The sequence below is a fragment of the Budorcas taxicolor genome, chromosome 13 (assembly GCF_023091745.1).
Source record: "Budorcas taxicolor isolate Tak-1 chromosome 13, Takin1.1, whole genome shotgun sequence".
Classification (NCBI taxonomy): domain Eukaryota; kingdom Metazoa; phylum Chordata; class Mammalia; order Artiodactyla; family Bovidae; genus Budorcas; species Budorcas taxicolor.
The window spans coordinates 799,571-821,611 of record NC_068922.1 but is presented as its reverse complement, the minus strand read 5'-3'; the positions used below and the strand labels follow the sequence as shown (position 1 = coordinate 821,611).

The 22,041-nt window shown below is 40.1% G+C and overlaps 1 non-coding gene and 1 pseudogene across 1 annotated transcript; one reads left to right on the top strand and one right to left on the bottom strand.

Moving 5' to 3' along the window:
• Positions 1 to 22,041, top strand: part of LOC128058765 (F-box only protein 16-like) — a 46,585-nt pseudogene that overhangs the window by 18,748 nt on the left and 5,796 nt on the right.
• Positions 21,245 to 21,350, bottom strand: LOC128058959 (U6 spliceosomal RNA). The gene has a single exon (XR_008200553.1). It is a non-coding gene; the product is annotated as a U6 spliceosomal RNA (small nuclear RNA).

Sequence of the window (22,041 nt, the reverse complement as noted above, 5' to 3'; positions counted from 1 at the left end):
ATTTTCAACTTATGATGGATTAATTGGGATATAGCCCCATCAAAAGTTAAAGATCTACATTTTACAAGTCTGTATATATTCTCAGTTTATGGCTATGGACCACCTCCCAGATTTTTCTGTAACTCCAAATTTTGAGGTCAAGTGCACGTCTATGTCCATACCAGCCTTGCTTGGGCTCACACACACAAATGTGAGAAAGAACAGGTAGGTGGCAAAACATGGGGTGTACTTGTTAGGGAAGAAAATGCATACAACTCGTTAAGAATAAGTTACTAAACTCACTTTCTATGCAGTTCTTTATCTCTTTCATAATGCGTCTCTGGTGTCAGACTAAACCTAGAGCTTTTTTTTTTTTTTTTGCTTTACCATTTTTTTTTTTTCCAGTTTGACAAATGGATGGACACTCAGAGGAGAAGACTCCTGACAGTCCTGTTAGAATGCTGCTCCCTGTCACAGCAAAAGTTCTGCTGTTGAAAGCTTCAAGAGAAAATTCCAGCAGAAGCTCTGGATTTTACTACCAAGTGCCCAAATGTGTTATCTTTATACATCTTTTCTTTCCTGAACCCCCAAAGCCTTTGTCACTGTGCACAGGCACAGATAAAGAAGCAGGGTTCGGTGTTTTGTAAAGACAGCCTAGAAAACACAGAAACTTGAGGGAAAAAAGAAAGCATGCATACAAAACTGAGCACCGACAAGACGCTCACCACATTTCATCTGCACAGTTTGGATTGGCCCCATCTCTTTGTGTCTGGCTGTGCACTTAGTGCTCAAAGGGGTGAAAAAGTAAGCTATTGCTATGTGTCCGTAAAATAGTATTAGCCAGTTGGGGAAATATATACACATGTATATAATGGTTCATCATCAGAATAGTCTTATATTGCACAGCAGAGGACCATAGTAAAACTTCAAGTGTAGAGTGCAGGCCATTCATAAATAGAAAAGCATGAAATAAGGTGCTAATGTGATAAATACAGAAGCATGTGAGACTAAAGGAGTTCAGAGTGGGCAAATGTGCTCACAGGTTGGAAAAGCATCTGACCATTATTTTCTTACAAATAATTTCATGGTGTATTCAAGTATATTTTTAAGATATAAAATTGATAGTCATTTTGTTGATTTCTTTTCATAGTCTAGAAAGACCAGATATTACCTGTTACTGTGCATTCATATGGTAACTTTAGTTTTTAAAATTAAGAAAATAAAAAAAAAAAGAAAATGAATGCAGTAAGATAGATGATGTATTTAATAATTGGTGTTGGGACAATTGGGCAGTATTTGGAAAAAAATTCTAGAAGGATAAAAGATTGATATGAAATTATGGGCAACAATTCCCTACTCAAAGGAGGGAATTCCCTGGTCCAGTGGTTAAGTCTCTGCTCTTTCACTGCTGAGGGCAGAAGTTCAATCCCTGTTTGGGGAACTAAGATCCTATAAGCCATCAGGCATGACTAAAGGGGAAAAAAATGTAATTAAAGGAAATCTAGGGAAGGAAGACTTTGTGAGTAATCTGTAATATTCAGAGCCTCAAAAGAAAATGTATAACTTAAAATCTTGCTTTATTTATTTTATATATTTTGTATATATATTATATATGCTTTATAAATAAAGAAAGCAAGATTTTAAGTTGTGATTATAAAAGTTAAAATTTTCTCCATTGAGAAGAAAACTGTAAATAAATACAGATGGTAAACAGGAGGGCCCTGGGAGTGGTTAGGACTCAGTGCTTTCACTGATGACGGCTTAGATTCATCCCCTGGCCGAGAGACCACGAACCCACAAGCTGCTGCAGTGTGGCCCCCAAAATTGAAATAAACGGGGGAAAAACATATTGCCGGCAAAGGGGTAACTTTCTTATTTTTTAAAGAACGACTATAAATCTACATTAAGAAGAAAAAAAAAAAAGAGCAAAGCCTAGCAGAAAAATGAGCAAAGGAAGCGAAGAAATAGTTCACAGAAAGAAAAGCATATGTTTCTAAAATAGATAAAATGCTTAGCCTCATTTTCATGCCATCATTTGTGACTCAGATGGATTGAGTTTCTTTTTATCTTTTTTTAGTTTCCTTTTTAATGATAACATTTTATATTGTTAGGGGTGTGGGGAAACAAGCACCTTCATATGTTGTGCCTTCATAGATAAATTGATGCAAACACCAAGGAGAGCAATTTGGTAGTACTCAATTTTTAAATAAAGATTCCTGGACATTCCCTGGCGATCCAGGGGCTTTCACTGCCAAGGGTGTGAGTTTGATCCCTGGTCGAGGAACTGAGATCCTGCAAGCCATGAGACATGGCTAAAAACTTAAAATTTTTTTTTAATTCAAAAAAAATGAGATTACCTTTGGCCAGTAGTTCCACTTCTTGGAATTTGTCTGATGGGTATACTTCAACACATGCAAAATTAATGTCCATGTAAGATTATTGCATCATTGTTTGTAGTAGCAAAAGGTTGGAAACAATGAAAATGTCTGCTAATAGCAGACTGATTGCAACTATTTCCTCAATATATCACCAATGAAACAACAAAGGTGCAGAATTATCCTACCACTTTGGAAGAATAAAGAATGTATCCATATTTGTTGCTTTTCTGGAATAGCACACAAGAAGCAGTAACAATGGTTACATTCAGGGAGGGAAATGAATGGCTAGATGACAAGGATGAGAGGCTTTTTTTTTTTTTTTACTGTGTGCCCCTTGGTATCTTTGAATTTAGTATTGATGTACACATATTATTCTAAAATTGAAACAATTTTTTTTAAAAAAAACATAGTGTTTTAATGCCCAGTAATAGAGTATCATTCCACCATATAATGAATTATTAGGCAGTCATTAGAAAACATGTTTTGGAAGAACAGAGGTGCTTATTATGTGTAAAATGAAGAAAGCATGATTTTAAATTGTATGCAGTTTCCCAATTTTACTTTCATATATACCTGAAAAGCAGAAAGGAAAATAACTCTATCAGCTTGTTGATAATGCTTGCTCATCTCTGATTGACAGGGTTCTGGGTGTTGTTTTTCTTCAGGTTTCTCAGAATTTTCCATGTTTTTCACAATAAGAATGTTATAATTCCAGGGAGATGTGATACGAAATAGATAATCTTATCATCTATGTGTACCATATGTCAATCTTGGTAGATTTCAGCATTGTATTTTATTTCCCAGAACTGACTGTGAGGCAATTGTTCTTTAGCTAGATTTAAAGTAAACAATAAAGTCATTGCACCAAGATGAGCTTTGAGCTGTTTAAAAATGTGGTAGGGGTTGTCTTACAGTTTTGAAAGAGCATACCTACCCTCAACTTTCCTCATTCCTGTTTAAACAAGCAAAAAGCAGCAAAAATCAAAAACAAAGCAAAATATTTTCTATCCCCAGTGCAGGGGAGAAACCCCAACTTAACTACCCAGGTCTAAACCCAATCTAAGTCAAAAGAGGAAAAGGGTGAGAATTGAGAAAAACTTTCTCCCCATCCCCTCCCTCCCAAACTGCACATCTTGATTGGATTAACTAACCATATGAGGATTAAGGGCAATGCAGTTTCATTCTGGGTTGCGTTGCGCAAAGTGGTTGTGATCTCCGTTTCTGCCTGCAGTGTTGTATCAGATCCTCTAAGCCTTTTCCTCCATCTAGATCCTGAACCTACTGTTTCTCCTATTTGTGCCCCCTTCTGCTTCCCTCTCCCCTACATGTCTTGTCTTCAGCCCATAAAATAATCCTGGACATAATAGAAACTCCATACACAATGGATGGAAGGAGGGAGGAAGAGAGACAGATAGATAAACAGATGGATGGATAGTGAGTTCCATTACAGAGTGTTCTGCTCCTTTTGGGGGCACTCAAACATTATTTATTATTGAGTCAACCTTGAAAAAGAGGCCAGTTTTCCAAGGATGAAATGAATGTGATGATTAGCTAGCATCTCTGCAATTCTTGATAAGAGACATGGAATGCCTAGTCTCAACTTTATATATGGACTTGACTCTAGTTTCTACTAAGACTTATTTAAAACCTGGAATAAATTATTTTAAAAACTACTACACATAATAGGGTCACATCCACCATTTGCTGGATATGTAGGATTGACCATAATGCCATGAAAATGGAATGTACAGAATACTTTTTAAAAAATGTATTAATCTGGCTGCACCAGGTGTCAGTTGCAGCACGTGGAATCCAGTTCCCTAACCGGGGATCAAACCCTGGACCCCTGCACTGAAAGCATAGAATCTTAGCCACTAGACCACCAGGGAAGTCCCCAGGACAAATACTTAATGCTTTATTGAATCTTAAAGGCTATTTAGGGCACACCAATATAGTATTAGTCATTGTGTTCCCTTTATATATTTAGTTAAATCATAAGAATGGAGGGAAAACAGAAGCATATCATGAAAAAAATAAGCAAAGTGCCAATTGGAGTTTCTGTAGCCTTCATACAACTTGCATACGCAGACTCCCAGAGATCCTTCAGTTCAGTTCAGTTCAGTCACTCAGTCGTGTCTGACTCTTTGTGACGCCATGAATCACAGCACACCAGGCTTCCCTGTCCGTCACCAACTCCTGGAGTTTACCCAAACTCATGTCCATTGAGTCAGTGATGCCATCCAACCATCTCATCCTCTGTTGTCCCCTTCTCCTCCTGCCTTCAATCTTTCCCAACATCAGGGTCTTTTCAAATGAGTCAGCTCTTCGCATCAAGTGGCCAAAGTAATGGAGTTTCAGCTTCAACATCAGTCCCTCCAATAAACACCCAGGACTGATCTCCTTTAGGATGGACTGGTTGGATCTCCTTGCTGTCCAAGGGACTCTCAAGAGTCTTCTCCAACACCACAGTTCAAAGGCATCAGTTCTTCGGCCCTCAGCTTTCTTTATAGTCCAACTCTCACATCCATACATGACTACTGGAAAAACCATAGCCTTAACTAGACGGACCTTTGTTGGCAAAGTAATGTCTCTGCTTTTTAATATGCTACCTAGGTTGGTCATAACTTTCCTTCCAAGGAGTAAGCATCTTTTAATTTCAAGGCTTCAATCATCGTCTGCAGTGATTTTGGAGCCCAGAAAAATAAAGTCAGCCACTGTTTCCACTGTTTCTCCATCTATTTTGCCATGAAGTGATGGGACAGGATGTTATGATCTTAGTTTTCTGAATGTTGAGCTTTAAGCCAACTTTTTCACTTTCCTCTTTCATCAAGAGTCTCCTTAGTTCTTCTTTACTTTCTGCCATAAGGGTGGTGTCATCTGCCTATCTGAGGTTATTGATATTTGTCCCAGCAATCTTGATTCCAGCTTGTGCTTTCTCCGGCCCAGCGTTTCTCATGATGTAATCTGCATATAAGTTAAATAAGCAGGGTGACAATATACAGTCTTGATGTACTCCTTTTCCTGTTTGGAACCAGTCTGTTTTTCCATGTCCAGTTCTAACTGTTGCTTCCTGACCTGCATACAGGTTTCTCAAGAGGCAGGTCAGGTGGTCTGGTATTCCCATCCCTTTTAGAATTTTCCACAGTTTATTGTGATCCACGCAGTCAAAGACTTTGGCATAGCCATAGTTCTTTAGGAAGTTCTAAAGTCTTATCTGAAGCTTACTTTCCCCATTTGCAAGGGGAGAATATTAATTATACTACCCTTCAGGTTGTGACGAGGATGGTTAATAGGTGCTTGATAAATATTAGTTGACTTGGATTCTGTCTGAATTAACATTAAAAAAAAAAAAAAGAAAGAAAAAGGGGTACCCAAAGCCAGTGCTCTGTGAGAACCTGAAAGGATGGGATGGGGAGGGAGGTGGAAGTGATGTTCAGGTTGGAGGGGACACATGTATACCTATGGCCAATGTATGGAAAAATCATCATAATGTTGTATTTATCCTCCAATTAAAAAAAAAAAAATTCCTGCCTGGTTAGGAAGCACTTCAGGTAAGAGGTAACTTGGTTGTGATTCAGAGGAAAAGGATCATAAAGAAACTACTTGTGAATTCCAGGCCTGGTTTATCTAGTTAAAATTGTGTTTGCTCTGATTCATTCATGAATGAATCCATGAATCCACTTCCCCAGTGGCTCAGTGGTAAAGAACCCACCTGCAGTGCAGAGAAGTGGGTTCGATTCCTGGTTCAGGAAGATCCCTTGGAGGAGATGCATGGCAACCCACTCCAGAAAAAAAAAATAAGTTCTCTCAGTACAAGGGTGATGGCTCAAAACCTAGAGAAAGTGGACATGTAAACTGAATAGTTTTTTAACATTGTTTTTCCAGGTGAGCTGGCATTGGAAGAATTTAACTGAACTGGATCAGCTCTGGATGCTAAAATGTTTGCGGTTTAACTGGTACATCAATGTCTCCCCAACTGCCTATAAGCAGGGTGTATGGAAGAAGCATTATATTCAAATGGTGAAAGAACTCCATGTTACCAAGCCCAAGGTAAATTTGGAAAAAGAAGAATTACTAACATCAGCTACTTAGAAATTCTAGAACTAAGTTGGAGAAGGCCATTGGTTCAAAAGAAATATACCATGACTTCAGAATTCCCTTGTTCTAAGAACTTAACAGCTCTTTTCAAGATATCCATGTTAGTTGAAAGTCATCTGACTCTCACAAACCACAGTTCCACCCAAGTTATGACCTGGAGCTCCTCATTCTCTCCAGATTCCTGGATTTCTGTGTCTCTGATGCCTACAGTACACAATTCTGACACTGGGATTTTGTGGGTAATATGCAGTATTTATTATCTATGGGTCATCAAATTTTACTTAACTAATTCAAATTTTCTGTGATTCTACCAGGAAAACTGAAGTTTATGTTTCTATCATTAATAAAGAAAAGTTTGCAAAAAATTAGTAATTAGGAAAGGGCATAATGGGCATATTAAAGTTCTTTTCACTTTAGAAACTAGCAATGTAAAGTCCTTACATGGAATCGTAAACAGTAAATAGTATGAGCATAAATTTTTCTAGTGGTTTTCTATGCATTGTAACCAATGTTTATGTTCATTCTTATAGTCACAGTTATTTAGATAACTTATGGGAAAAATTTATGAGCTTTTTCTTTGTGGCATGAGCTATATACATGCAGAGCTGTGCATTGTTTTGTATAATAGAAGAGTTCCTGAAAATTATGTGTAAATTACAATTTTTAAATTATTTTTAAAACCACAGTGATTTTCTTTTTAATAGAAAAGGTACAGTGAGTCCTTTTTGAACTGAAGAATCCTTTTGAAATATGAATAGTTGGCTCTTAACATGCTCATTTGCATTTCATTTTATTGTGTTTGCTTGAAGTAGAAACCGTCTACATTTAATATAGTAATAAACTGCATAATTAATATTGTTATAATTACAATGATAAAAGCAGTCTTTCTGATTTCAATGATGGCTGTTCTTCATGAGAATTTCTTTTGGAAAGAAAAATGTAAAGTGCAGAGATGGAAGAATTATTTTTAAAATTACAATAGCTATGACTCCTTTTATCACAAGGCTTTCCTTAACTCTCATTCAAAGTCACTCATAGGCAGGGAAAGGCTTCAATAGCTGAAGCGTGGGCTATTCTGGGGCAGAGGAGAGAAAAGTGATTAACCAGGTTGTAGAAAAAAGGTTTTGATTTTAATACTTGGTCTTCAACAATAATTCTTTTTCCAGAAACTATTTATGCACTTCCCTGGTGGCTCAGACGGTAAGGAATCCACCTGCAATGCAGGAGATGCAGGTTTGATCCCTGGGTCAGGAGTATCCCCTGGAGAAGAGAATGGCTACCCACTCCAGTATTCTTGCCTGGAGAATCCCCATGGTTGGAGGAGCCTGGTGGGCTACAGTCCATAGGATCATAAAGAGTCGGACATGACTGAGCAACTAACACACACATATTTTAAAATGATGAATAGTTCTGATACAAGAAAATTGCCACATTGTTGCTTAGTATTTAATTTCTTTAGGGAGTACTTTGTTATAGTAAATTTCAGTTTTTCTATTAAAGAAAAAATTGGCAAATTAAACCCAGTAAGATATAAAAAAAAGAATAATACATGATGACCAAGTGGGATGTATCCAAGGAGAGTAAGGTTGGCATAATATTTAAAAATCAGTCCATGTAATTCACATAATAAAAGAGAAAAGATGTCTGGTCATTTCAATATATGCAAACAAAAGTATTTAAAATTTTTTCAACATTTGAGATTTTAAAAAGTCTCAAACAGCTTTGGGTAAAGGGAACAAAGTTTTTCTTTACTTTACAGAAAGTCATCAGTTTTCATTGTTATGTATTCTGTTAATGGGTCAAATACTTTGTACTTTTCAGAATTAATGATATTTATTTATGTATATAGTTACTAGCATTCATGACTAAATTTTCTCCCCTGAAAATGCTTTTTTATTATCATGTATTCTTTATTACCAGTGGTGTTAAACAAGACCTCTTCCAGCAAAAATAGCTTTCATTCAATATAAACTCAGAAAAATGAAGTGAATGTCCATCTTATTTTATTTATTTTGTTTTTTTTGGCCACCCCATATGACTTGGGCTCTTAGTTCCCTGACCAGGGATCGAACTCCTGCTCCTTGGCAGTGAAAGTGTGGAGTCCTAACCTCTGGACCACCAGGGGATTCCTTGAATGTCCACTTTAAGTGAGATCCACACTGTGCTGTGCTTAGTCGCTCAGTTGTGTCCAACTCTTTTCAACCCCATGGCCTGTAGCTCACCAGGCTCCTCTGTCCATGGGGATTCTCCAGGCAAGAGTACTGGAGTGGGTTGCCAGGACTCACACAAAACACTGAATACTAATCTAGTAATGAGCCATCAATTATATAAAAGTAAAATGTCTTCTTACTCTACTACTTACAATCACTCACTAAATCAGTAAATATGTATTAAATACTGTTATGTGCTAGCTGCTAAGGCTACAATGGTCTTAACCCCACTTTCTGGGAGCCTAGTCTATGGCCCAGGACACAGACAAACAGATAGTTACCACATTGAATACGAAGTACTATCTTGTAAGAGAAATAGGTACAAAGAAAGAGCAGTTGAAACAAGTATAAGAAACTAACTGATTCTGCTTGGAGGAACTTGGGGAATTTTTAAATTTTCACAAACAATTTAAGCAAACCAATTTACTGAGCAAAGCTTCCCTAATCTCTTAAAGAACAAAAATTGAGCCTTTAATGGCTTCTCAACATAGCAGTATCTGTTTCCTTAGGCTACAACCACAGAAAAACCCTTATGAATTTTATATACAAGAAAACCAGACTTTCATTTTGGGCAATTAAAAAATAGACTTTCCAAAAAAGAAAAAAAGACTTTCATTTCCCAATTCTTTAGAAATGGCTGAAATTTTGATAATTGATAAAACCTATAGTTTACCCCTACATAATGGAAATTGTCTCTGTGTTTTAGATAGGGAGAACAGGCTACTGTTTTTAAGAACGTATATTTTTATGAACTTCAGTTCATAACTTCAGTTGTGGAATAACTGTATAATGATATTGTAGGAGAGGTGGCAATACAGGATAGAGAAGTTCATTGTGTGGACTTGGAGCTGGAGAGTCCTGGATTCAAATTCTGACCCTGGGTCTTACTGCTTATGTCTTCAGAGTAGTAGTGGAAAAATTAATCAGTTTATCCTACCTTCAGTTTTCTCTTCTGTAAAATGGAAGCAGTTACGATGACCTCTTAAAGTTATTATGAAGGTTAAATAAAGTAATGTAGGAATGGGACTTTCCTGGTGGTCTAATGGTTAAGACACTGTGCTTCCAATGTAAGGGGTGCAGGTTTGATCCCTGGTAGGGGGAACGAAGATCCAGCATGCCTCACTGTATAACCCCGCTCAAAAAATAATAATGCAGGAATACTTCCTGAGACAGTGCCTGGCACATACAAGTACCTCTGGGTTGGTGGCTGCTGTGATCACTGCCACCATTATCAGTGCAATCATGGTGATGATGATAATGATGATTTTTTTAAAAGCATTTATTTATTTATTCATTTTTGGTTGCAAAGGGTCTTTGTTACTGCCCTTGGGCATTCTCTAGTTGTGGTGAGCAGAGTCTATTCTTTACCTTCCATGCTCAGGATTCTTATTGCAATGGCTTTTCTTGTTGCAGAGCACAAACTCTAGAGCACTGGCTCAGTGGTTGTGGCACACGGGCATGTGGAATCTTCCTGGACCAGGGATTGAACCAGTGTCCCCTTCATTGGCAGGCAGATTCTTTAGTCACTAGACCACCAGGGAAGTACATGTTCTTTGCTTTACTTTTGTAATTATTATACTGTTTTGAAAACAGAGATAATTTTCTCCTTCTAGACACCTCCAAAAGATGGGTTTGCAATCATGGATGTTCAACCTATTAGAAGCAGTTCTCCAGGGGGAAAGCTGTCTCCTTCATCTACTTTCCAATCCTCTTCCTCTTTAAGAAAGAAGAACCACCCAGGAGAGAAAGAACTCCCACATTGAAGGTCTTCTGACAAGCATCTGACTGATATCATTCGCTTAAATTACCTGGACAATTGTGACCCCATTGAACACAGCTGGCAAGGGTAAGAACTGTGCCCTCCTCCACTTCTTTCCTTTTAGAAACAATTTACTGGCACTTTGGTCTATGAAAAGATGAAAACAGAAGCTACTGTGAAATACAAATGCTTTTCACTGGTGGTGGTGGTTTAGTCACTGAGTCCTGTCAGACTCTGTGCAACCCCATGGACTGTAGCCCACCAGGCTCCTCTGTCCATGGGGGCTCTCCAGGCAAGAACACTGGAGTGGGTTGCCATTCTCTTCTCCAGGGGATCTTCTCAACCCAGGGATCAAAATTGCATCTGCTGCATTGCAGGTGGATTCTTTACTGCTGAGCCACCAGGGAAGCCCCAAGAAGCAAAAAGTGATTGAAAGTAAATGAACCTTTATTGGTAAATTTGACCTTTTCTTTAGGATTTGTTTGCATTTTGTAGCTGTAATGCTTTTCTTACAGCTTCTTTTAATATTTTAATACTGCAGATTCCAATCCAGCACCATAGGGCTCATAACAGTCTTTTCTGTATTTGTACCTCCCTTCTGTGACATATATATGTGCATACATAATTTTGTATGGGCTTCCCTGGTGGCTCAGGACCCACCTGCAGTGCGGGAGACCTGGGTTCCATCCCTGGGTTGAGAAGATCCCCTAGAGGAGGGCATGGTAACCCACTCCAGTATTCTTGCCTGGAGAATCCCCATGGACAGAGGAGGCTGGCGGGCTACAATCCAAGGAGTCGCAAAGAGCTGGACACAACTGAGTGACTAAGCACAGTGCAGCATAATCTTGTATAAAAAAATGTATTATATGAAGTATACACACAGAGTATACATTTACTTAACAAATCCTGGAAGTAATTTCTGAATTGCTAACTCATGTCATTGTCAAAACAAATCAATGTTTGTTTCTGGTTCATTTTGCCTTTAGCTTGAAGGTATATACTCATAATAATAATAATGTGAATCCATACTTTATCCTATTATATGCAATCACTTTATTTTTTTTAATTTTAATTTTTTATTTTACTTTACAATACTGTATTGGTTTTGGCATATATTGACATGAATCCGCCATGGGTGTACATGAGCTCCCAAACATGAATCCCCCTCCCACCTCCCACCCCGTATCATCCCTCCGGATCATCCCCGTGCACCAGCCCCAAGCATCCTGCATCCTGCATTGAACATAGACTGGCGATTCGTTTCTTACATGATAGTATACATGTTTCAATGCCATTCTCCCAAATCATCCCACCCTCTCCCTCCCCCTCAGAGTCCAAAAGTCCGCTCTACACATCTGTGTCTCTTTTATGCAATCACTTTAAAAAACAAATATTAATGTTAATACAAACAATAAGGTTACTGAAAACAGTTTAGGATGTTTTTGCCTGTGTTTTTGTCCTTAGGATATGTTCTACTAAGGCTGTTCAGACAAATGACTGTGTTAAAGTCCCATGAAGTTATTCCTTTGTGTGGGGTAACACCATCAGCTGTTCTTAGATTTTTGAAATATTTTTTCTTTTATTTCATAATTTTGAAATGGTTCCAAAGTCAAATATACAAAACAAATTGTATCTGGAGAAGTCTCCAATACTGTTCCCTGTTCCTAATTGGATCACAGGGGAATCCTACAGACAGGTAAACTACTTTTTAAAATGTCCTTACATTTAAAAAATCTTAAAAGAGGGGAAGTGGGGCGGATGAAAAAATTATAAACAAGTACAGACACATGCACCCCTTTCTGAAAGAAATGGTGTCGCACAATACATACCACTTTATCCCACTTTCTTTCTTCATGAAACAATATATCCAGGAGCTCAGTCCACAGGTATATGAAGAAATACTCTGGCCTCCTTTTTACAGCCCACAGTCCTCCATTGTGTGGATGTCTCAGAGTTTATTCAACCCCTTCTCTATTGATAAACAGTTGGCTTCTTTCCAGCTGAGTGAAGATAATCTTTTAAACCACAGGAAAAACAAAATCAAATAGACAAAGAGCTATGCCAACCACCAAAGCTTTAAAATGATATTTATAATTTTCCCAATGCTAACAGAAGAAGGAAAAGACATGAAATGACCCCAGCTTTCAACCGACAGTCACATGATAAGAAAAATAAATCACAAGACAGGTCTAAACTAAGAAAAGCACAGTCGCTGGTAAGTATTGCTTACAAAACATTCCCCTCCATAATGTTAATAAAAAATGCTGGATCTCTATAATCCTATTCTTGAGATTGATTTCTTTTTTTATGGGAACCATCAAGTAAATGGTTTAAATTCTGGTCTCTGACACTGACTGGCTAGCTGTGTGACCTTGAAGATGCCCTTTATTTAATCTCTCTGAGCTTCGTTTTTTTTGTTTTTTTTTTTTTTTTTTTTTTTTTTTTTAATAAAGCTTGGATGGATTGATGTGTGTGAATCTGCTTTGAAAACTATACAATATAAAGGAAGTATTATTATCATTGTTTCTTTCTTCTTCTGTGAGTCCTTTGGGGTCACAGAGGGGAGCCTATAGAAATTTCTCTGTAGAAATTACTTATCTGTAGAATGCAAGTTCCACTGACCTAAGAAAAAGGTATTGTGCCTTGCTTAGTTGCTCAGTTGTATCCAACTCTCTGCGGTCCCACGGACTGTAGCCCGCCAGGCTCCTCTGTCCGCAGAATTTTCCAGGCAAGAATACTGGAATGGATTGCCTTTTTCTATTCCAGGGGATCTTCCTGACCCAGGGATCAAGCCCATCTTCTCTTGCATCTCCTGCATTGGCAGGAGAATTCTTTACCACTGGCACCACCTGGCAAGCCCAAGAAAAGGATATTGAGTTGGCCAATAACTTGATTCTGTTTTTTCCTTAACATCTTATGGAAAAACCCAAATGTTTTGGCTAGTCCAATATGTGTTCCATAGCTGTTTTGTCACCAGATAACTTCAGAAAAAAAAAAGTGAATTAAGAACTTTTCTTTCCCTAATTAAAAAAATGGCTAATTGACAACCTAATAAAGTCAGTGGTTGTGACTAGGGAGCTTTATTATTTCAGAGCAGAATTTCCCAAATTCTGTACCCTGGTTCTGTATCCCCAGTAGATCCCTTTCAGCACACATGAGAGTCTTTGGAGCCAAGCAGAAGGAAATAAGGTTGGAATAAAAAGTTTCCATTAGTAGTAAAGATTTAGAAAAAGGCTGCAGATACACACTAAAGAAAAAATAATATAAAATGGGTGTCAATTGGGAGAAGGATAAGTGTGTACTCATGAATAAATCACTTTTATAGCTCTCCTTTAAAGCTTAATTACTTTCTGTTTCAATGCATTTTCAAGTGTTAGGTTCCAAAGAGAGAGAGAGAGAGAGAGATGAGCTTTTTGAAATAGGTTAGCCTATATTCTGAGAAGACAGTCTGGTTGGACGGGATGAGACTTATCACAGACATATGTACCGAGGTCCAAATGAATGAAGAAGCTTAAAAATGGAACAGTAAAATTGTCAGTGAAAACCTTAATTGAGAAAAATAACTATGAGGTTTATCACCCGAGCCACTCAGGCATGTGGCTGCCTAGTTGCCCAGCCCCTCCTCAGCCAGAAGTAGAAGAGAATCTGGGGGAGAACAGGGAGTTTGCAGGAAGATAAAAGTTGGTGACGTATGCTTACAAACTATGAGCTGCTGCTGCTGCTGCTAAGTCGTGTCAGTCGTGTCTGACTCTGTGCGACCCCATCGATGGCAGCCAACCAGGCTCCCCCATCCCTAGGATTCTCCAGGCAAGAACAGAGGAGTGGGTTGCCATTGCCTTCTCCAACAAACTATGAGCACAATCGGACATTTCTCTTGCTTAAAAAACAAAACAAAAATCAAAGGCTAAACAGAAACCCTCCCTCTGGGTTTTTGACATTCACCATCTGTCACCCTCTAGCAGGGCTTGCTTAAGTTAAAATAGTCATAAATTAAAGACTTCAAAAGTTGTGCTCATTCAAGCTGAAAGAGAAACCAGGGCAAAGTAAACAAGGATGGAACACCATTAAGGTACAAATAGGTGAAGTGTGCGATTATATGGATCTACTTGTGTGTGTTATATGCCCAGTCATGTCTGACTGTTTGTGACCCTGTGGACTGTAGCCCACCAGGCTTCTCTGTCCATGGAATTCTCCAGGCAAGAATACTGGAGTGGGTTGCTATTTCCTCCTCCAAAGGATCTTCCGACCCAGGGATTGAACCTGGGTCTCCTGCATTGCAGGTGGGTTCTTTACCATCTGAGCCACCAGGGAAGCATACTTGTGTGGTTTCTGTAAATATGCTAATTAGAATCACTATTTTTGCTTAATTATAATAAGGAGCATTAAGGCTTAATTAAACCCTCCGAAAGTGAGCTGGGATGTTTGACTCCACGTTGGTGTCTATGATGTGCATGCATGCTCAGTCTTGTCTGACTCTTTGCAACCCCGTGGACCGTAGCCTACCAGGCCCCTCCTTTCCATGGAATTTTCCAGACAAGAATACTGTAGTGGGTTGTCATTTCCTACTCCAGGAGATCTTTCAGACCCAGGGATTGAACCCGAGTCTCCTGCGTCTCCTGCGTTGGCAAGCAGACTCTGTATCACTCTGCCACTGGGGGAGCCTTGTGGCTGTTCAGGCCGCAGGCTGCAGGTGGCTCAGGCCCCCTCCCTCCACTGCACCAGTCTGCCCCCACCCACCCCCCGCCCACCACACCCTGCCCTCGGAGGAAAGGAGCAACCTCCTACATGAGGCAAGGTGATTGTGAAAATGAAATACTAGCTATGGGGCCTGAGACGAGAGGAACTGGGTTTTGAGGAGATTCATTTAGGGGACATAAAGAAAGTAAGGAGTAAATAAAATCTGACAATAAAATGGATAATGAAGGACCTACTGTAGAGCACAGGGAACTCTGCTGAATGTTATGTGGCAGCCTGGATGGGACAGGGGTTTGGGGGAGAATGGACACATGAATACGTATGTCTGAGTCCCTTTGCTGTCCACCTGAAGCCATCACAACATTGTTAATCGGCTGTACTCCAGTGTAAAATAGAAAGCTGAAAACGAAACAGAAACGACAAGTGCAGCTGTGGAGAGAGTGTGGTAGACACAGCCCAGGTGGGATTAAAGTGGAGAAAATCACAGATTCATTAGATAGAAAATTCTTGCATCATTTAGACAGGTTTATCTAGGAAGATTCAGGAGAAACTCTTGCCTGGAAAATACCATGGATGGAGGAGCCTGGTAGGCTGCAGTCTATGGGATCGCTAAAAGTCGGACATGACTGGGCGACTTCACTTTCACTTTTCACTTTCCTGCATTGGCGAAGGAAATGGCAACCCAGTCCAGTGTTCTTGCCTGGAGAATCCCAGGGACAGGGGGGCCTGGTGGGTTGCCGTCTATGGGGTCGCACAGAGTCGTACATGACTAAAGTGACTTAGCAACAGCAGCAGAGAAACAAGGGAGCAGGAAAAACTTAGGGGAGCGCCTTACAAAGCCAGGATGAGAAGGACAGATCACCAGTGCCCAGGGAGGACCTGAGGCCTGAGCACTGGCGTGCACCCTGCCCCTCAAATTGGGAAGAGGAGTGTGACGCTGGGAGAGGTTAAAGCTTTGTGAGATGGGGCGGTTAGAAGAAAAAAAGCGTGGGTGTGAAGGACAAAGGACATTCCTTTGAATATCCCCAAACTTTTTGGCACTAGGGACCAGTTTCATGAAAGAGAATTTTTCACATGAATTGGAGAAGGGGGGATGGTTTCCAGATGATTCAAGTGCATTACATTTATTGTGTACTTTATTTCTATTATTATTACATCAGCTCCACCTCAGATCATCAGAGAGGGGTTGGGGACCCTTCTCTCGGCTCTCTCTCCAGGGCATGGCTATCAAGTCACTGAGGCCTCTTCTCTGTTTGCCTGTCACTACTTAGAGCCTTCAAATAATAGAATTATCCCCCCAAACAGAAACATTCTCAAGGAAACGGTTTCAAATCTGTGTATATTGCTGTGAGTGGGTGATGTTTTCTACTGTTATTAGGTTTGAGTTTCAAGGGTACTTGATTCCCCTTTGAATTCTAGCACTGCCTCATCATAGCTGCTTCATTGAACCACCTTTTGGTGTGAATCATTGATAGAAGCTAGCCTTCTCATGTGGCTCAGTGGTAAAGAATCCACCTGCCAATACTGGAGACACGGGTTTGATCCCTGGGTCGGGAAGATTCCCCTGGGAGAGGAAATGATAACCCATTCCAATATTCTTGCCTGGGAAAATCCTATGGACAGAGGAGCCTCGTGGGCTACAGTCTGTGGGGTTCCAAAGAGTTGGACACGACTGAGTGAATCTCTGTCTATTTGACTACTAATGCTTTATCATTTTGAAGGTGATTTATTAAAATTACATAAACATCAAGGTATGTTCATTCCCATTAGTTTTTTTTGTTGTGGTGGTTGTTTGTTTGTTTTCCTTTTTGGCCACACCATGTGGCATGTGGGATCTTAATTCCCTGACCAGGGATTGAACCTGTGACCCACTGCATTGGAAGCTCAGAATCTTAACCACTGGACCATTAAGGAAGTCACATCATTAGTTATTATAATAAAATTCCAGACAGAACAAAGCCTTGGAAAAAATACAAGCACTATAGGACATCCAGGTGTCACCTTAAACTTCAGAGATTTTCCCATCTTGAGTAAAGACGTGAAAAAAATAATTTTCTAAAATCTTTACAGCTGGCCCCACGATTCCTTTTTGGGAAGAGGAAGGTGGGAGCTGTCTCCTTGGGGGAAAGCCACTGAGGAGCAAATGCTACAGGCACCTGGACTCCAGGGGAGGGAAAACCTCCCCAGCTGGAGATTAGAGGAAGAGTTTCTTGTTTCTGCTCCTGCAAGGAGAGGGGAGAAGGGGTAGAGGGAGAAAAGGAAAGAAATAAGATTGGGAAAGAAAAGCCAGCTGGATGGAGGGAAGCTGAGCCTGGGCAGGGGAAAATGACATGCCACTGTTAGATAGTAACCCAGCCATTCCCAATCAAATTTGTTCCCTATTACTGGGATGAAAAGCCTGCCTTCCATCTCTTGAGGAAATTGTACTCAATTTACATATGGAAGCAAGATCTCAGAAGTCTAGAAAGCAAGAAAGCCCTTCAGGACTATTTACAAAAACCAAGGTGGGGAGGGCGGGGCTTCCCTGGCATTCCAGTGGTTAAGACTTCACGCTTCCAGGGGGTGAAGGTTTGATCCTTGGTAAGGGAGCTAAGATCCTACACACTGAACTTGGCCAAGGGAGGGAAAAAATGCTATTCTTGAAAATAAGATCAAGAGGGCTGGGCTTTGCGCTTCCCAGGTCTGGAATTGGGACCCAGCTGAGCTGACATCTTGTTTTTTCTTTCCTTTTTCCTACCAAGTTAAGTATAAAAACAAATACCTTTTTGTTTCATGCTCAGCATTTTTTCTTGAAGGTTAGAAATCCTCACTTTCCAGGTTTTGATTTAGTCAAGGATTTCAAAAAGCTTTCTGTTCACAGTGTTCAGCTAAATACAAGTAACAAAAGCTTCTAATTGCCTGCTTACTCTAATTGCTTTCCAAGAACTTATCTTGCCTGGTGCTCCTCCCCTTAACTCCAGCCTCCATGGTTACCATCTTGACCTGTTCTGATTGTTTTTTAATAGTCTTTAAGCGTTCTCCCAGCAGTCTTGATTCCAGCTTGTGCTTCTTCCAGCCCAGCGTTTCTCATGATGTACTCTGCATATAAGTTAAATAAGCAGGGTGACGATATACAGCCTTGACGTACTCCTTTTCCTATTTGGAACCAGTCTGTTGTTCCACGTCCAGTTCTAACTGTTGCTTCCTGACCTGCATATAGGTTTCTCAAGAGGCAGGTCAGGTGGTCTGGTATTCCCATCTCTTGAAGAATTTTCCACAGTTTGTTGTGATCCACACAGTGAAAGGCTTTGGCATAGTCAATAAAGCAGAAATAGATGTTTTTCTGAAACTGTCTTGCTTTTTCCATGATCCAGTGGATGTTGGCAATTTGATCTCTGGTTCCTCTGACTTTTCTAAAACCAGCTTGAACATCTGGAAGTTCACGGTTCACGTATTGCTGAAGCCTGGCTTGGAGAATTTTGAGCATTTTTGAGAATTTTGAGCATGTGAGATGAGTGCAATTGTGCAGTAGTTTGGGCTTCCCTGGTGGCTCAGAGGTTAAATCATCTGCCTGGAATGCGGGAGACCCGGGTTCGATCCCTGGGTCTGGAAGATCCCCTGGAGAAGGAAATGGTAACCCACTCCAGTACTCTTGCCTGGAGAATCCCATGGAGGGAGGAGCCTGGTAGGCTTCAGTCCATGGGGTCGCAAAGAGTTGGGCATGACTGAGCGACTTCACTTTCACTTTCACTTGAGCATTCTTTGGCATTGCCTTTCTTTGGGATTGGAAGGAAAACTGACCTTTTCCAGTTCTGTGGCCACTGCTGAGTTTTTCAAATTTGCTGGCATATTGAGTGCAGCACTTTCACAGCATCACCTTTCAGGATTTGCAATAGCTCAACTGGAATTCCATCACCTCCGCTTTGTTCATAGTGATGCTTTCTAAGGCCCACTTGACTTCACATTCCAGGATGTCTGGCTCTAGGTGAGTGATCACACCATCATGATTATCTTGGTTGTGAAGATCTTTTTTGTACAGTTCTTCTGTGTATTCTTGCCACCTCTTCTTAATATTTTCTGCTTCTGTTAGGTCCATACAATTTCTGTCCTTTATCGAGCCCATCTCTGCATGAAATTTTCTGTTGGTATCTATGAAAGTGAAAGAGGAGAGCGAAAAAGTTGGCTTAAAGCTCAACATTCAGAAAACAAAGATCATGGCATCTGGTCCTGTCACTTCATGGGAAATAGATGGGAAAACAGTGGAAACAGTGTCAGACTTTATTTTTGGGGGCTCCAAAATCACTGCAGATGGTGACTGCAACCATGAAATTAAAAGACGCTTACTCCTTGGAAGGAAAGTTATGACCAACCTAGATAACATATTGAAAAGCAAAGACATTACTTTGCCCACAAAGGTCCATCTAGTCAAGGCTATGGTTTTTTCAGTGGTCATGTGTGGATGTGAGAGTTGGACTGTGAAGAAAGCTGAGCACTGAAGAATTGATGCTTTTGAACTGTGGTATTGGAGAAGACTCTTGAGAGTCCCTTGGACTGCAAGGAGATCCAACCAGTCCATTCTGAAGGAGATCAGTCCGGGGTGTTCTTTGGAAGGAATGATGCTAAAGCTGAAATTCCAGTACTTTGGCCACCTCATGCGAAGAGTTGACTCATTGGAAAAGACTCTGATGCTGGGAGGGATTGGGGGCAGGAGGAGAAGGGGACGCCAGAGGATGAGATGGCTGGATGGCATCACCGACTCAATGGACATGAGTTTGAGTGAACTCTGGGAGATGATGATGGACAGGGAGGCCTGACATGCTGTGATTCATGGGGTCGCAAAGAGTTGGACACGACTAAGTGACTGAATTCAACTGAAGCTTCTGCACTTTTTCCCCCCTATCTGAATTAAGAGAGGAGGAGAAAGGAGTATTCTCTAAAGCGATTTATGGTTCATGTCTAAGAAAAAACAGTGGTTTAAGAGTTGGGAAACCCCAGGTTCTGGCCTTTGCTCTCCTGTTGGCTAGCAGACACTCAGGCTATTTCTAAAATAAGTTAGAATTGCATCTTTTTTTTTTTTTTTTTTAATAATTGAGGTTTCTTTTAAATATTTATTTTATTTATTAAATATTTATTTCAGTGCACTGGGTCTTAGTTGCAGCACATAACATCTTCAGTCTTCCTTGTGGCATGTGGGATCTACTTCCCTGACCAGGGATTGAACCCACACCCTCTGCATTGGGAGCACAGAGTCTTAACCACTGGCCCACCACGGAAGTCCCTAAAATACCTCTTTAATGTCTCTTCCAGGCTAAAGTCTGAATCTCTGGACCCTCATAGTTTCCCACCACACTTACTCTCTGCTTTCCCCTAATACCTAAAAAGAACCCAGTGTATTCATGAATCCTAATTCTAAATCATTAAAAACTGGTTTCTGTCTCCTTTTTTTCCCTTCGAACTTTAGAAAACCTAATTAATTAAAATTGAAGAATTTATAAAACATAGTTTATACAGTGGTTTTCTTGCAAACAGTCTTTAATAGACTCCTTTCAAATTCTGACAAATATACTAGGTGTTTGGTTTGGATGTGCAGATCTAAAAATATATAAAGGAGAGATTTTTAATTACTTAGTTCAAACTGTGAAATTCCTGAGAATTCCATCTGGAAGAAAGAATAAGAAAGAATATGGGGGACTTCCCTGATGGTCCAGTGGCTAAGACACTAGTCTCAATGTAGGGGGCCTGGGTTTGATTCCTGGTCAGGAAACTGGATTCCACATGACACAGTGAAGACCTGAAGAAGCCAAATAAATAAATAAATAAAATTTAGGAGCAAAACAACAATATATTTTTAAAAAAAAAATGGAATATGGGCTTTTCAGTCTGAGAGACCTGGCCTTTTTTTTTTCTTTTTCATGGTAGCAAGCAAACAGGATTTATTTCAGAGAGAAAGTACTAAACTCTCAGCATAGACACTGAGAGGAGGTAAAGTGCCCCAGACCAGGCCTTTGCAGTGCAACTTTAAATAAGTTACTTAACCTCTCTGAGCCTCAATTTTTAAAAAATGTTCCCTGTTTTATTCATGCTTTTTAAACATTATTTTTAATTGGAGGAAAATTGCTCTACAATGTTGTGATGGTTTCTGCCATAAAAATATGAAATGCTTCACCAATTTGCATGTCATCCTTGAGCAGGGCCATGCTAATCTTCTTTGTATCATTCCTATTTAAGTATATGTGCTGCCAAAATGGGCACTGAGCCTCAATTTCTTCATCTATAAAATGGGAATAATGATACCTCCATTGCAGGACTGTTGTGAGGATTACATGCCAGGTATATATTAAATACTCAATACGTGTTCCTGTTCTCCTCCATTAAACACCATCTTATTTTTCACTTTGCTCACCAAGAGCACACGCTTGGGCCTGAAACAGCCTAGGTTCAATGCCTGATCCCACAATTTTAGCAACTCAGTGATTTGGGACAAGTTGTTAACAATCTCGGAAGCACTATTTTCTCATGTGGAAAATGGAGTTAGCAACAACAGTGCCCAACTCCAGGAAGCCTTCATGAACTAGTGGCATCCATCAGAATCACATTAAATCACTGTAGAGACAGCAGGGATGCTGAGAGAGTGCTAATGCTGAGTGGCTGCTGAGTTGCTGACGAGGGGTCAGCCAGGTGGCCAGGAGGAGGCTCCAACCTTCTCTTTCTCGATTTTACCTTTACTTTCCCCACTTTTCTTTTTTTAAATATTTTTAATTGATTGTTTTTTGGCTATGCTGCTGCTGCTAAGTCGCTTCAGTCGTGTCCAACTCTGTGCGACCCCATAGACGGCAACCCACCAGGCTCCCCCGTCCCTGGGATTCTCCAGGCAAGAACACTGGAGTGAGTTGCCATTTCCTTCTCCAATGCATGAAAGTGAAAAGTGAAAGTGAAGTCACCC